General features: G+C 41.9%; 1 pseudogene; it reads left to right on the top strand.

The window, feature by feature from the left end:
- Positions 1–11786: 11786 nt before the first annotated feature.
- Positions 11787–14465, top strand: LOC110697491 (annotated as a pseudogene).
- Positions 14466–16721: the final 2256 nt, after the last annotated feature.

Genomic DNA, 16721 nt, shown 5'->3' with positions numbered 1-16721 from the left:
TCTTGACATTTTATCTCTTTTGCCACGACATCTAAGGACTCCTTACTAAAATCGTTGAGCTTAACCAAGACCAACTCGTATACCTAGTATACCTTACGTTCCTAGTGAAGTAGTGATGCCTCGCTTTGGCGTAGCCCATCACGTACGCGCATTAGTTCGGTAAGTGTTGTTCTTGGAACGACAAATTTTAGCTCAATATTATAAGGGACCTAGGGTTTCTATGTTGGTTGATTTAAGTGAACTTAACTAATCATCTCAACATTTGAAATCATAGACATGCATCTAATATTCAAATATATATATAAACACAATAATATATATTAAGCATAAAATAGATGCATTTGGCAACTAGCATGACCCCTTGAAATCTTCAAGGGTCTTCATCGAAACGACATCTCGAGACATTTTCGCCAAAATAAAATTACTAGCTACTACGACTAAGATTAATCTAAATATTAAGGTACAAAGATACTCAACGGTACGCAGACCATATTTAGATTTACAAAAATACGTAACGGAACGCAGTCCGTATTTTCTATCCTAATAGGGCCCCACTAGTTGCCATTTTCACAAAACCTGTGAAACAATATATTTCCATTCATCCATTCACTATATGTGAATGGCCCATGCATTTTACAACGAAAAACAAGTAATAATGCACAACACGCGAAGACTAGTAACTAACTTAGGCGGTTAATCTGATTAGCACGCCTAATTAAAACTAGTCAAAGTTGTTTAACATATTGTGTTTATTAAGACGCAATTTGTTCACGAAAAAACATAAGCTCCCACTAAATTCTGCATCCAACTTAATTAATCTAATTAATTAAGCCGGTAAACCCAAATTTTTGTCAAAATTAAAATTTTGCAAGAGCCAAAAAATCGAGGTCTAACCTTGTTAAAATTTTTAAATTAATTTATAAACGACAAAATTTTGCAAAATATGATAGCCCAAAACTTAAGCAAAAAACGTCCCACTCAATCCTTGTGGGTTCCGCACCATGGGATGTGCGTGATGCTTGGTGCTAGCATGCTGCGCCCAGCATAGCACGCTACGCTGGCTAGCACCAGTAGCTTGCTACGCATGCTGGCGCCTGCCAGCGAGTGGTGGGCTGGCTGGGCTTGCTACCATGCAACCGAGCAGCATCCCCAAGCAACCAGCAGCCTAGACCACGCACAAGCATCAGCGCACCAGCATTTCCTCGCCACACAGCAGCGCCATTTCAAGGCACAGCCCCTGTGCGCACCATAGGCAGCCACATGTGGGCTTCTAAGCAGCCCGGCTAGCCTTGGTGACGCTTGGGTGTTTTTGCCTCGATTTGCGTGCCTATTCTCGGGATTTTAATCCTGATTTACGTGTGACATAAAATTAATTCTAAATTTATTTTAGAATCAATTTAAGGAAAAATGAAATCAAATTAAGTCCAACTTAATTAAATTTAATTTTAATGGTGCACAAGCCTAAATCATCTAAAATTATCCTTTTGAAATAATTTAGGTCTTTCTTTATGCTTTAAAATTGAAGGGCTACATCAAAAATTAATTTGACCAATATACAAATTAATAATGAGTTTTGACAAAATAGGGAGTTGGAAAATAAAACCAATCATCCAATGAAAAATTTTCCAACTTTTAACTTGTGTAAAATAATAAAATTACATCTTCCAATATGAAGATAAATCATGATTCAATCACAAGTACTTGAACTTTAAGGACTTTAATCAACACAAAATGATTAAATCCAAAAATTAGTTCAACCATGGAATTTAGAATCAAAGTTCCAACCATTTAAACACTCAAAGATTGGATCTTTAATATACAAGGAACTTTAAAATTTCACATTCACAGTAAACATTCACACTTTAATGCAATTTATTTGCATGATTGTGAAATAACAAGTTTATGTGAGAAATTGAACATACCAAGTTAAGCACACATTATGACTTCATAACCATGCTAAAAAGGGTTTATAATTGCAGTAGATTAGGGATGCAACCATACATTTAATCTACCCTTAACATGCATAAATTAATCAGGCATAAAGATTTAAAAATTTTCGTCAAAACGAAAAACCCCTCGAAAAACATATTTTAGGGAGAATTTTGGCTTCTGGACATTCCTAAAGGTTCAGAAACGATTTAGAACATCAATTTCACCCAAAAATCCCTATTTTTGAGTCAAAATCTGGGTTCGACAGCCAAAATAAGAAAAATACGAGTTTTAAATTAATTAAAATGAGCTTCTAATCCAATTAGAAAGCACAACTACAAATTTAAATCCATTTTAAATCACCTTAATTAATTACAAATTGCAATAATTAAAAAGAGCGCAACTCCGACACCGTTGTTGGGTTTCGTATCGTCCAACGCTACGCGGAAGAGAAACCCGCCCAAGACCCACCCCAACAATTAAAGCAATAAAGCATGCATAAACATAATTAAACAATAATTAAGAAAAGGGATAAAGAAGTAATACCCTTGAAACGTGCTTCGCTCGTAAATCGAGCTCTTACTTCGAAGCTCAAAGCCTCACAAGCGTGACGACCTCCAACGGGTCGTACCCACGACCTGACCCGAACGATCTTCGCCTCGAGGGTTAGTCGAGACTTGACCAAGTAAAAAACTAGATTTTTACGAACTTAAAGGATTTCTCAATAATAAGAGATGCCTTTTTTAGTTCCACTCAATTTGATTTCCAAATGCCCAATCATGGGGTATTTATAGGGAAATGCAACTTAATCTTCCCATTCATGATCAATGTGGGATAGTTGCATTTTTCACTAATTAATTTAATTCCAAAATAAATTATAAAATAATGCAATTACAAATTAACAAGTGGCATGAGGATAGGAGGGGTTAGGTGAGGACCATAACCATGGGGAGACCATTGCCTTGCTCCCCAAGGCATGGCTCTAAGCCTTGGTCCCCAGTCTCCTCAAACCGGCATCAAGCAAGGAGTGAGCTGGTAGCCCACCTTGCTGCCCAGCTAGCACTTCCAGCCTGTGCGCAGCTAGCATAGCCAACACGCATCAGCTAGCACAACCATCATGCCTAGCACATGCGTGCTCCTAGCTCCCTATGCTTGGTGCTTCCATGCGAAGGCACGCACGCAAGCACGCAGCTATGCAAAAGCATGCACACACACGCATGCACGCACAACAAGCACAGCGTGCTGCTGCTGCTTGGTGCTGCCATGCGAAGGCACGCACGCAAGCCAGCACGCATGCTTCTGCCATGCGAGGCACGTACACACACAAGCACCTAGTGCTAGCGATGGTGCTGCCTTATGCGCCTAGCACGCAAGGTGCGCCTAATACACATGGTGCGTCTAGGCTTGCGCCTAGCCATGCAAAGTGCATGCTATCTCGAGCTAGCCTAGCGTCCACATGGCTAGGCCATTGTGATGCTACGGCTATGCTCGAACCTGTTGCTTGTTGATTTTACGACGCTCGGTCTTGACGCCATAGGCTGGATATCCGACGTTTGTGTTCATAATACTTTAGTGACTCATCAAATCCTTCGGATTGATTCGTCGTTTCGGATCGGCAGTTTGTTTGGGTTCGACCCGAAGGGTTCAGTAAAGACCGAGCTGTAATATTAGTTATTCACTAATATTACAGATCGGAAGCGGCCTCCACCGAGGCATTCCGATCACTTGTATCACTGAAGAATTAGCTTCCTGATAATTCTGAACCCTCTATCAGAATAATACACTTGTTAGAAGGACACCATTCCTTTCAGTCAAAAATTCGGTAGGGGCCTTCCCAATTAGGAGTTAGCTTCCCTTGCTCATTGTACCTACCGGTTGCGTCCATTTTTCGTAGCACAAAGTCACCTACTTTCAAGGGCGGCTTGTGCACTCTTTTATTGTAGGCCCTTGTCATTCTCAGGCGGTAAATCTCATGACGCAAGGCGGCGTTACCCCTGCGCTCCAGGAGGGTATCCAATGCTAGCCGCATGGCCTCCCCATTTTCCTCCTCATCATAGAGCATGATTCGGAGTGTTGGATTATAAAGTTTAATTGGCAGGACGACTTCAGTGCCGTATGTATTGAGAAACGGGGTTTCACCGTTTGCCCCATTTTCAGTTGTTCTGATGGCCCATAGGACAAGAGGCAACTCATCTGCCCATAGACCGCCAGCCCTTTCAATTTTCTTCTTGATACTGTCTGAGATGAGCTTGTTGAAGGCTTCAACCTGGTCGTTTGTTTGGGGGCGGCCAATGGATGCAAAGCAATGTGAGATCCTTTGATCTCCCAACCAGCTCTTGAGGGTAGGCATTTCAAACTGAGGATCGTTGTCAAAAACCATAGACATAGGAACCCCAAACCGGGTGATGATGTTCCTCCAAATGAAGGAGATGACATCCTTTGTCTTAATGCCCTTGACCGCCTCTGCCTCTACCCATTTAGTGAAGTAGTCTACAACCACTAGAATGTATCTTCTTCCGCCTGATGCAGGCGTATAAGGAACTAAGATGTCCAGCCCCACTTTGCGAATGGAACCGAGCTGTATATTGCCGTCAGGTCAGTAGCCGGACGGTGTATGAGCCGGCTAAATCTCTGGCACTTGTCACACTTCTTCACCATCTCCATGGCGTCTGCCTCAAAAGTGGGCCAAAAGTAACCTTGCCGCCTGGCCCTTTTTGCTAGAGTTTTGCCGCCTATATGTGAAGCACAAAAACCCGCATGCAGATCCTCTAGAACCTCTTTGCCCTATTCAAGGGTAACACACTTCAGCAGCGGCTGGAGGTAACCCTTTCTGAAGAGCTCCCTCTTGTAGATGTCGAAGCACAAAGCTCACTTTTTCAATGCTGTTGCTTCTGAAGGGGCATCCGACAAAGTGCTGTCTACCAAATAAGCCCGGATGGGGTCCATCCAAGCAGAGCTTCGGTCAAGAATTCCAATGGGATCATTCTAAATACTTCTCTTTTCCATGACTTCCCAGAAGATACCGAGGCGCATCACAGGAGGCGGATGACGCCAATTTGGACAGATCATCCGCCTGATTGTTCTCTGACCTGGGCACTTGACTCAGGTTAAATTCTTCAAGTGTCCCGGCCTCTTCTTTGACCTCCTAAAGGTATTTGATCATTGCCGGATGGGTGGCCTCATAGTCACCATGGTATTGGCTGACGATCAACTAAGAGTCCGAACAGGCGTCAACTTTCCTTGCCCCTGCTGCCTTACACATGCGTATTCCGGCTAGCAAGGCCTCAAACTCCGCCTCATTGTTTGAGGCTTGAAACTTGAACAGTAGTGCATATTCATAAGTATCCCCTTCCAGAGATTTGCAAATCACGCCTGCACCACAGCCGTTCAAAGTAGAGCTCCCGTCTACATATACCTTCCAAACCTGATCGATGTTTTCCGGCTGATCCAGCCTTGTCATTTTAACAATGAAGTAAGCAAACGCCTGACCCTTCACTGCCTTTCTCGGTTCGAAGGTTATTTCTAAGCTTTGCATCTCAATAGCCCATTTAAGCATCCTTCCGGATGACTCCAAGGTTGTCATTGGCCGCTTGAGTGGTTGGTCTGTGTATACTACAACCGGGTGTGCCAAGAAGTATGGCTTCAACTTCATTACGGCCATGAAAAGGGCAAGGCCAAAATTTTCAACCAGGGGTACCGTAGTTCAGAATTTCTGAGCACATGGCTAATGAAGTACACTGGGAGCTGGTTGCCGTCTCTTTCAGCTAAGAGAACGGCACCTAGGGCGTGATTGAAGACGGCAAGATACATGTAGAGAACCTCCCCAGCTAAAGGACTGACCAGCCGGGGTACGGAGTGAAAGTGCTCTTTTAGCCTTTGGAATGCCGCCTCAGCATTCTCCCCCCATTCAAATCTTGTTTTATTTTTTATTTCTTGGAAGAAATAAAGGCATTTGTCGCATGACTGGCTGAGGAATCTTCCCAATGTCGCCAAACAACCGGTTAATTTTTGGACTTCCTTGACAGTGCGGGGTGACTTCATATCAATTACATACCGCCTGTACCTTCTCCAGGTTAGCCTCTATTCCCCTATGATCAATCGAAAATCCGAGAAACTTCCCAGACTCAACACCAAAGACACACTCTTTGGGATTAAGCATGACTTTATGCCGCCTGAGGGTGGTGAAGGTTTCTCGGAGGTCAGCAAGGTGATCCGTCTGCAGCTTGGATTTAACTATCATGTCATCAATGTATGCCTCTACATTCCTCCCAATCTGATTAATGAAAACGGTATTAATCATATGCTGGAAAGTAGCAGGCGCATTATTCAACCCAAACGGCATCACCGTGTAGCAGAATAACCCTTGATCTGTGACGAAGGCCGTCTTTTCTTGATCTTTTTTCCACAAGGGTATCTGATGGAAGCCTGAGTAGGCGTCCATAAAACTCATCAAGGCATGACCGGCTGTAGAGTCGACCAAACTGTCGATCTTTGGAAGTGGATAACTATCCTTTGGACATGCCTTGATAAGATCTGTGTAATCAACACACATCCACCAGGTACCATTCGGCTTTTTCACAAGAACAACGTTGGCTACCCAATCCGGGTAGTAACATTGCCGAATGAACCCAACATCCATCAACTTCTTGACCTCGGCGGCAGCCGCCTGAGACCTTTCCTCACCGTGATTTCTTTTCTTTTGCTTAACCGACTTCCCCTTAGGATCCACGGCGAGTTTGTGGACAACAAGATCTGGGCTTACGCCTGGCATCTCCTCCACTTTAAAGGCAAAATTTTATTTGAATTCTTTCAATAGTTGGTGCAAGTCTGCACCCAACTTTGCAAAGGCAACCATCCCCAGCTTCACAGTTCGTTGTGGCCGACTTTCATCCAAAACAATATCAATACTATCACCAGCCAGCTGGGGACGGAGATCATCTGACCGTTCCCTGATCAGTGATTGCTATTGTTTTTCTTTCTTGACGGCAACTAAGTGGTCCGCCTTCCTCTTTCTGCCGGCTGCCTTGGGAGCAGGCGCGACTTCTTGACAGTCGTCAAGGTCAGCAGACTTCCCACTTTGGCCGGCTACAGCCACAGCGGGTTTGACGTCTGAGAGATAGCATTCTCTCGCCGCCTTCTAATCCTTGCTTAGGGAGCCTACTAAACCATCATCCCTCTCGAATTTCAGCAGCATGAGAGACAGAATGATGACTGCCTTGGGCTCGTTGAGGATAGGACGGCCCAAAATTAGGTTATAGGCGGTCAATTCTTCGACCACTAGAAATTTGACGACCATGTGTTGCCCTTCCCCCTTTTCACCTAGCCGGATGGGTAAGTCAATCCTTCCCACCGAATGCACCACTCTTCCTCCAAAACCAACCAAGGGGTGGGAGGCCTTGTGCATGTTGCTAGGTTTGTACTTGAGCTTTGCCAAGAACCTACAGTAGATAAGGTCAGACGAGCTCCCGGTATCAATGAGGATCCGGCCTACTCGCTTGTTAGAGACTTTGCACTCGATGACTATGGGGTCATCATGAGGCCGCCTAACCTTGCCCCGATCTTTCTCAGAGATGATGACCTCAAGGAAAGTGTCTTTTGACGCCTGACCCTCATCTACTGAGTTGACCTCCAAATTTTGGATGTTATCCTTTGTGCCCCGGATAGTTGGACCACCGCCGGCGAAGCCGCCTACTATGGTCATGATTTGCTCCTCATCAGTGTCAAAGCTTATAGCAAGGTTGTCTGGCTTCTTGGACTGATATCCATTGTTTGTCCGGGGGTTGCCCTTGGGCTTCATAAGGTAGGACTTTAAAGCCCCCTCATCAGCCAGGCGGTCCAGTAGCCGCCTGAGGCTATAGAAACCATTGGTATCATGGCCTATGTCCTCATGAAAATGGCAGAACTTAGACTTGTCCCGGCTTTTGATGGGACTCATTATTGCAGTCGGTTTCTCTATAGACAACTGGTCTTTGACCTCCATGAGGATGGAGGAGCAATCCTTGTTGAACTCGTACTTAGGGACGTACGGTCTCAACTCTTTCTTCTTCTTCTGGGATGACTGACCAGAGTGGTCAGCCAACCAGACTTCTTTTCCCTTTTTGCTCTCTTCTTTTTTAACCGGCTGAGCTGGCCGGCTGTCCCTTTTGTCGGACTTTTTAGGATCCGATGGCTGCTTGACGGCACAGAGCTCCGTCGCCTGTATGTAGGCTTCTACTTCCATCAAGGCTTCTTGGAGGGTTGCCACCCTCTTTCTGACTAGGTCAAACTTGAAGGTCGACCCTCTTTCAGACCCTTTAAGAAGTTTGTGTAGGCAACTTCGTCAAATAGTCCTTGAATCTGAATTCTCATTAGATTGAACCGCCTGACATAGGATCTCAGCCCTTCTCTATCTCCCTGCTATATAGCCCCCAGATCGAAACTTGTCTTCTTGGTCGGGATGTTCATAGAGAAGTTAGACACGAATAGGTATGCCAGTGTCTTGAAGTTGTTAACGCAACCGGCTGGCAGGTTACCAAACCATCGTTGGGCTATGCCCTTCAATGTTGTCGGGAAGCATCTGCACCAGGCAGCATCGTCCAACCCTTGCAAATACATGAGGTTGATGTATGCCATAAGGTGATCTTCCGGGTTGGTGGTAACATCATAGGCACTAACCAACACGTTCTTAACCTTGGCCGGTTGAGCCGCCTCGGTTATCTCCCTAGAGAAAGCCGAAGGCTGTTCCCCAAGGTTTAGCAGTCGAAGCTTCCAGTCCATAGGCTGGAAATTTTGCGCCGCCCGACCCCCAAAGAGGGTCGGCTGCATGTATGGAGATCTATACGGCATGTATGGTTGTTGGGGCACATACGAAGCCGGCTGGATAATCTGAGGGCCATTCCGGGCAGACATGCCGCCAGACTGACTCTCTCGATTTGTCTCCGTATACCCCATTGAGGTATTAGGGAGACTGTCTGAGAATGTCGATGTTGAGGCCAACTCAGACAATTGTTGACTTCTCTTCTGCTGGAGGAACATCCGAGCATTAGAGAACGTCCTTTTGGACCCATCCGGCTATACTTGTCGGATGAGCTTCTTCTTCCCCGCTTTGGGGAAGCAAAATTTTGAGAGATCCACCATGGGCCAATCCGGTCCATGTGGTTTTGGATGAGGATTTGGGACCCGGTCTTTCACCGGCTTCTTCCTAGAGGGAGAAGGCTTCCTTCCTGATGGAGTAGGCTTCTTCCCAGAAGGGGATGGCCTTTTGGCCGATTGTCCCTTGTGGGAGCCTGCCTTCTTGCTGATCAGATCCCTGATTTCCCCTTTGAAGCTACTCATGAATTTCATGAGTTCAACTCTGGTTACAGGGGCAGCACCCTTAGCCGTTTGGGCTTGTCTAGCCGGCTGGTCGGTTGGGTGGCTGAGGCCTTTGTCATCCTGTTCCCTTGTTTCTTTGGGACGGGGACGCCTAGATCTAAATGACCCGTTTGGGGCCATGTAGGTTTCAACCTCTCGGTCGTCGCCACTGTCTTGGTTCGTATGGACCTCAGGTTCGACCAGAGACTGTTTCTCGTTATTAAGGGGTACAGACTCATATGATGTTATTCTGGAAGTACTCTCCCCACAGACGACGCCAATGTTTCGGGGTCGATTGATGTGTCCTGCGGGAGAGTTACAACACCATAACTGGTAACCGGCCGCCTGTACCTACAAAAGCACGGAGACTGCGGTTGGTTGGATTTTTACCTCCGACGATCAAGTTAGATTACGTCTTAGTGAGTAAGGATGCGGAAAGTAAATGTTCTCTCGGATTTCGAGAGATTCTGCAATTAATATTGCTCGGTAATTGTGTTTTGTATTTATAACTGGGCATGAATGTCTAATAAATAAGGTTTTTCCTCTATTTATAGTAGAAGAAGAGTTGTCCCCCTATTAGGGTTACTCTGCCACGTGTTAGCATCTGATTGGATCCCATTGGGCCTCTAAGGGGCTAACACGTTTCAGCGAGCTACTGGACCACGTGGCATGGGTAATTTTTACCCCAAACACTCTGTATTTTGTAGAGATTATAAATGCAATACAACTCAACGTTAATTCACAAAATAATGACAGTGTAAAAGATGTTGGCAATACAGAATTAAAACTAAAGACTATTTGAGAGTGGTTGGCGGCTGTTGGTATAGGTTATACGGTCGGTGGCACGACGTAAGTTATGCAGATGCAAATTGTGGTGGGCTGTTGGTGTAATATCCATGAATTATCTTTTTTAATATCCCCCTTTTACCCTTGTATAATAAAATTGGAAATAACCAAAAAGTATCACCTATAGGTGTCGTACGAAGTGTGCCTCTGTTAGCATAGTGTGAATATGCTTGGAAATCGTAGGAAATTGGAATTGACTGTATAACAATTAGGGACAAATTAAAGGATAAAGTAGGGAGCCGTTAACAAGTTTTTTCAATAAACTTGTAAACCGTTTATGGTTTCTACGAAAGGGACAAAGGCAACCATGAATATTAATCCATGAATGTTACACCTTATTTACAATCCATGAAATTGCTAACTCCATATGGTATACGAACCATGACTAAAGGATCCGGGATGATGGTATAAAAAAAAAAAAGAAAATCAGGCTAAGGTTTGTTAATTTTGGGCTATAAAAAGGGTTTGAATGGATGTTTGAGCTATGAATGGATTAGATTAGGTGGGTAAAGATAAAATGAGCTATGAGTTCAATCAGATCTAATACGCAACCCGACCAAATGACGGTGTAAATTCACTCATCATTGGGTTTGAGTCGAGGAGACAAGTTAAGGTGTCTACATCACTGCCACCGTAATAACAACTAAGACTTCTCAAAGTAATAGAGCGAAAGTTTTAATTAAGCAAACCAACAATAACGTCAATCCAAAATAAAATTAACTAATTTCAAATCAAAAACCAAAAACCAATAACAAGTTGGAACCAATCATGACCTATAAAGTATGATAAAAATAATTAATTCTTTATATTTACTAATTTTAGCAACATTTAAATGCTCTAAATCTCTCTAATAATCTAAAAATTTTCTTTAAATCCTTTAAATCACTTTCTATAAGGGGGTCATTTAAAACCCTCAAATAAAACTTCAATTTTAGTGCTTATATTAAAATTCCAGCAATATTCCTAAGTCTTGAACCCTTCAAGTAAATATGAGAATTCCATTAAAACCACGTACTAAACACATTTTTTGGATTAGTCATTTCAGTTTTTAACACCTCTAGTTGTATCTTGATAATATGGGGTACCTCTAGTCTCTCAACATGAGTATCTCATGTATCTCAAAATGGTATAAGAGTAGATAAAATAATCTTTGTTAATTTTTTTAATTTTCTGTTGTATACCCATGACCCACCTCCATCTTCTTCCTTTGATCCCAATCCATGATTTACCTCCACCTACATCTCTTTCCTCTTTCTTCCTCCTATTCAAACCATTTTCAATTTACGTCTCGGTACACCATTGAAGCAACTCGAACTTGCCTCTCGTGAACCACCACTTCACCGTCAAATTTTCAGCAGCGTAGCGAGCCATCAAATCAAATGAAAAACCCTAAGAAATTGGAGACATAGAGGGCACGATTAACCCCAAAGGATATGATTGTTATCAAGTCGATTGTCATGTTCAATTTCTCTATTGAAGCTCTTCGTTTCTCCCTTGAAGCTCTTTCCATTATGGTTTTATGCACTTATTTATAGGCAATATTACAAATTTAACCCAACTTATTAGCTAAAATGACAAAATTCCCGTTTTGGGAAAAAATACATTTCCTCTATTGTTTTTAAATGCATCCATTTCTATGTACTACCTTGTTAATATACTCTTTTGTTGCACATAATAATTAACGGAGTTAGTATAAAAATTAGTTTAAAAATTTATTTTAGATATGTTACTTTTCTTTTTAGTTAATAAATTCACTTTACTCTTAACAAAAACAATTGTAAATGTATAATTCCAAAAATGATGCATCTAAAACCCGGAAGAACTATGTTTTTCCATATTGATAGACCTATTATGTGCCAAAAATAATGACAAATGGTAAAACCTTCAATGACCCCATTGCTCAACCAATTTTCAAAGTATCCAACCGTTGGAAATTGGAATTCCCAAATCAGAGAAGCTGTCAACAATGGCTTCTCTCACAAAGCCCTTTTACTCTTTCGCCAAATGAAAAAAGCTGGTTCATCCCCAGATAATCTGACCTTTCCCTTTGTTGCTAAAGCTTGTGCAAAGATTTCAGACCTTAAACTATCTCAATCAATTCATGCCCATGTTTTCAAATCACCCTTTTGGTCGGATATTTTTGTTGGTACTGCAGTTATCAATATGTTTGTAAAATGTAACGAATTGGATTTTGAACACAAGGTGTTCGAGAAAATGCCTAAAAGAGATGTGACTTTGTGGAATGCAATGCTTTTGGGTTTTGCTCAGTTGGGTTCTGTGGATAGTTTTTTAGTAGTTTTTAGGGAAATGAGACTGCTGGGGTTTGTCCCTGATTTTGTCACTATCATAGGATTGACACAATCTGTTGTTGAGTTGAAGAATGTTAATCTGGTTAAAGGTGTTCATGCATTCGGAATTCGTGTTGGGATGTTGAATGATGTTTCTTTGGTTAATACTTTGATTTCTTGTTATAGTACATGTGGGGACTTGGTTTCAGCTGAGGGTATGTTTGATGGAATATACTCTGAATCGAGGACAATTGTTTCGTGGAATTCTCTGATTGCTGGACATGCTCTAGTCAGGAATTATTATAAAACATTACATTTATACCGGTTCATGTCTAATGACGGACATAAACCTGATATAAGCACATTTCTTAGTCTTTTATCTTCATGTGTGCAGCCTGAGGGTTTATCTCATGGCAAGCTAATTCATTCCCACGTGATTCAGTTTGGTTGCGACTATGATGTTGCAGTGACCAACACATTGCTAACAATGTACTCGAAGTGTGGAGATATTGATTCAGCATGGCATTTGTTTCAGTCTATGACATATAAAACATGTATCTCCTGGACCGCAATGATAAGTAGTTATGCAGTGAAAGGATGTTTAGACAAGGCATATTCCTTGTTTTTGGATATGGAAAGGGCAGGTGAAAAACCTGATGTTGTCACTCTTCTGTCTCTGCTGTCAGGCTGCGGTCAAACAGGTTCGCTTGAACTTGGCAAATGGCTTGAAGATTATGCCTGTTTTAACGGGCTTAGGGGTAATGTTATGGTGTGTAACGCAATTGTTGACATGTATGCTAAATGTGGACATGTAGATAAAGCTAAAGAAGTATTTTATTCCATTCCTTCGAAAACAGTTGTCTCTTGGACCACAATGATTTCTGGGCTTGCACTAAATGGAGAATTCATAGAGGCTTTGGAGCTTTTCTCCAAAATGGTTGAGCTAGGTTTGAAACCAAACCGCATAACATTTCTTGCCATTCTACAAGCCTGCATTCACACAGGTTTCCTAGATAAAGGAATGAAGTGTTTTGATCTGATGACCTATATAATTTAAATCCTGGGTTGGAGCATTACTCCTGCATGGTTGACCTTCTTGGGCGCAAGGGAAAGTTCAAAGAAGCATTAGAGTTTATTAAAACCATGCCCTATGACCCTGATGCTGCCATATGGGGTGCATTGATCAATGGCTGTAAAATCCACCAAAATGTTGAGATTTGTGAGCATGTTGCCTATCATCTATGTCGACTGGAGCCTCAAGCTGCTGTTTCCTATGTGGAAATGGCAAATATGTATGCTTCAGCAGGAAAATGGGATGGTGTATCTAAAGTTAGAGCACTAATGAAATGCAACAAAGTGAAGAAATTTCCTGGGCAAAGCCTTATCCAAGTTGATGGAAAGAATCACATATTTGGTGTGGAAGAAAGATGTCATCCAGAAGGTTCACGAATATATGAAGTCCTAGACGTATTGGCCTTCCAAATGAAAAAACATGGAACTTCTTACCTTTTTAAAGACCTTCCTGAACATGAAATATATCTGCAAGATTTTTTGGCGGCTTGATTGGTAGATAAGTATTAGTGCTCTGATGGTACAAGTACTTGAAGAAACAATTGATTGAGAGTTCATTGGAAAGCCATTGCATGGTGGAACCAGTGCTTTCACAGTTGGAGGCTTCTTCTTTAGCTATCCTTTCATTGAGTATTTCACACTTTGTTATGTGGTCTGGAGCTTTAGCCACTTAGCTAGCATGTTGGAGATTTGCTGTTACTATACTCTTCTGCTTCTCTGTAACAGCAGGCTGTCTGAAAATCAATGTACAAACCTAACAGAAAACTGACATTTTGGTAGTACATAAAATATTTTGCTTCCATTTTTTGCTAAGTGTTTTCGATGACCCTTCTTAGTGAAGAAGGGCCACTTCTTTCAGGGATGCGTTCTTCAGTTTGTGTCCAACGCCATGGTGGAAGTCATACCACCTGGATTAATCCTTTCGTTTTGCTAGCCTACTTTTGTGCAAACCAGCAGACTAACTATTGCTTCAAGATTATTATTCTTGTAAAGGGCATTGACGATTCCATAGATATTAATGTTAAATTCATATTATTAAATGTACGGTGTGAATTGAGTGATCATCAACACCTTCTCCAGATTCTTTCGCACTATTAACATTTTGTTACTGATTTGGATGACTATGTCTTAGGTTACCTACCAGTATCTCGCGAAATATAAGACATCATGGCGTTGACGGTACTAGATCTCTAAACGGTTGTCATCACATCACAGCATCATGGCCTTATTAAGGTAGCTCCAAAGGATTTTCACATCACAAGCTCTAGAAGGTCCTAAGGGATAGATACCTACCATATATCTCTACTTGTAGTGGCTGACATAATCATACAGTTTAGTAGTGTCGTCATACAGACATATTGAGTTTCCATGAAAATCGCACCTTTGCGATGTATTCGGCGGATGAAACGCCAGATAATCTTCTTAGGCCTCCGTCTTCACTGAAATCAGTGCATGGGGCGTTTCTTCAACATATTCAATACTTTGGCATTCTAAACCTTCAACATGGACAACTTTCGAGAAACAAGATTTGACTCAACCTCTTCAGTGTTCTTTTGTGGCTCAAAATCATCTTATATTTGGTCTTCAAGTCGTGGTGTCATGGATGTTGTAAATTTTGTGGTCTATGTCTCCTTGCCTGCATTTCTAGAATAGCCATGTATATTCCTGTCTGGTTGCGCCTTGGACTCCAGCACTTTTGGCTGAAACCAACTCCGTTTGGAGGCTTTCAATGAAAATCCGCAGCAAGCATACTCTTGGCCAGCATTGATTTTCCTTATAGGATGCCCAACTCCTGCTAAGCCTTCTAATAGGACACTTTTTGAACTACTCAAGGGTCATGTCATCAAATTGGATGTAGCCATGAATATTGAATAAGGGTTGATTAACACCATTTTGGGTACCAAATTGTCATGCCAAATGAGTCTTTGGATAAGACGACGTTCAAAAGATGATGAGAGTTTAGAACGCAAGAAAGCAAATGCGAGAGTGGAGATGAAGAATCGGTGACTGAGTAAATGCGATGGAGATGAAGAAATGGTGACACGAACAACCATATAATGTTGATCGTCACAAGAGAAGACTAGACTACAATTGCAGTGGATGAATGGTGCTTTAAACAAGAAAATAGTGATAAAGTTGATCAATGGAATTAGAGTACAGTAATATTAAATCGCGTTAAGTAGGGCATAGTTATGTACTGCTCTCCTCTTCAAGCTGCATATTCCTATAAATTATATCCCTCCATCGTTTAACTCACCTTTATTTGGTTTCCTTTGGTACACTTATTACACGATTATTCCTCCCTAACTAACCCTGCAGAAATAAGTAGCCTTTATTTAATCTGTTATCAACACAGTTTTATCTTGGACGTCGTCAAACTACTGGCGACATCATCTGATGTCACGACATAGTAGTTAAAGTTTGACCATAACACTCGATCCTCCTATTCGATGCATCAGTGTTAGACATCCTCTTACCACAAGCGAGATTATCTCCCTCAGATTTCTAGTTTATAAGAATATGCAAAAATAGCCCCATATGAGCAAGAGTAGATAATAGCCCTGATGCAGCATAGCATAACTTTGGAGCCTCATATCAGCCTCCCAATGATTTGAATCCAAATTGTACAAATCAGATCAGCACCTAAAACTGATTCTGTTTCATGCATTTCAGATTTTCAGACATAATGATTATGTGCTTGTGAGTTGTGATGAGTCTGATGAGTAAAGTTAGCAGTCATATCAATCAAAAATGCAAATAAAACATGTTCTCAATCTACTGCACTAACTCAGTAACTCCTGCTTGCTTTATCCTATAACTTCAAGAATGGGTGCTTCTAAATGATTATGCAGCACAAAAGAAGATCGTTGCCAATTACAGTAGATGTAATGTAGAAACCTTTCAAGAATGGGTGCTTCTAAATGATTATGCAGCACAAAAGAAGACCGTTGCCAATTACAGTAGATGTAATGTAGAAACCTCTGGCCAATTTACTGTCTGCAACCTATAACTATGGTATCAGCTGATAGCATGGGACATTTTTCATTTTCCATTGCATAATATGACATGAAGGACACAGCACACTTCATGCCATAAATCACAAATAATCACTCCATACATTACAAGCGTTCATTCTTCATAGTATATTCTGTAATAAAGCCACTGCATACTTCAGTAGATGATTGATGAATATTACAACTGGGTTGTTTACTCTTTTAGCAAAGCAAATCCAACACCAAGCAACGGAGTAACAAC

Source organism: Chenopodium quinoa, unplaced genomic scaffold (assembly GCF_001683475.1).
Source record: "Chenopodium quinoa cultivar QQ74 unplaced genomic scaffold, ASM168347v1, whole genome shotgun sequence".
In the NCBI taxonomy this organism is placed as follows: domain Eukaryota; kingdom Viridiplantae; phylum Streptophyta; class Magnoliopsida; order Caryophyllales; family Amaranthaceae; genus Chenopodium; species Chenopodium quinoa.
The sequence above is the reverse complement of the archived record's forward strand: the minus strand, read 5'-3'. Positions and strand labels throughout refer to the sequence as shown.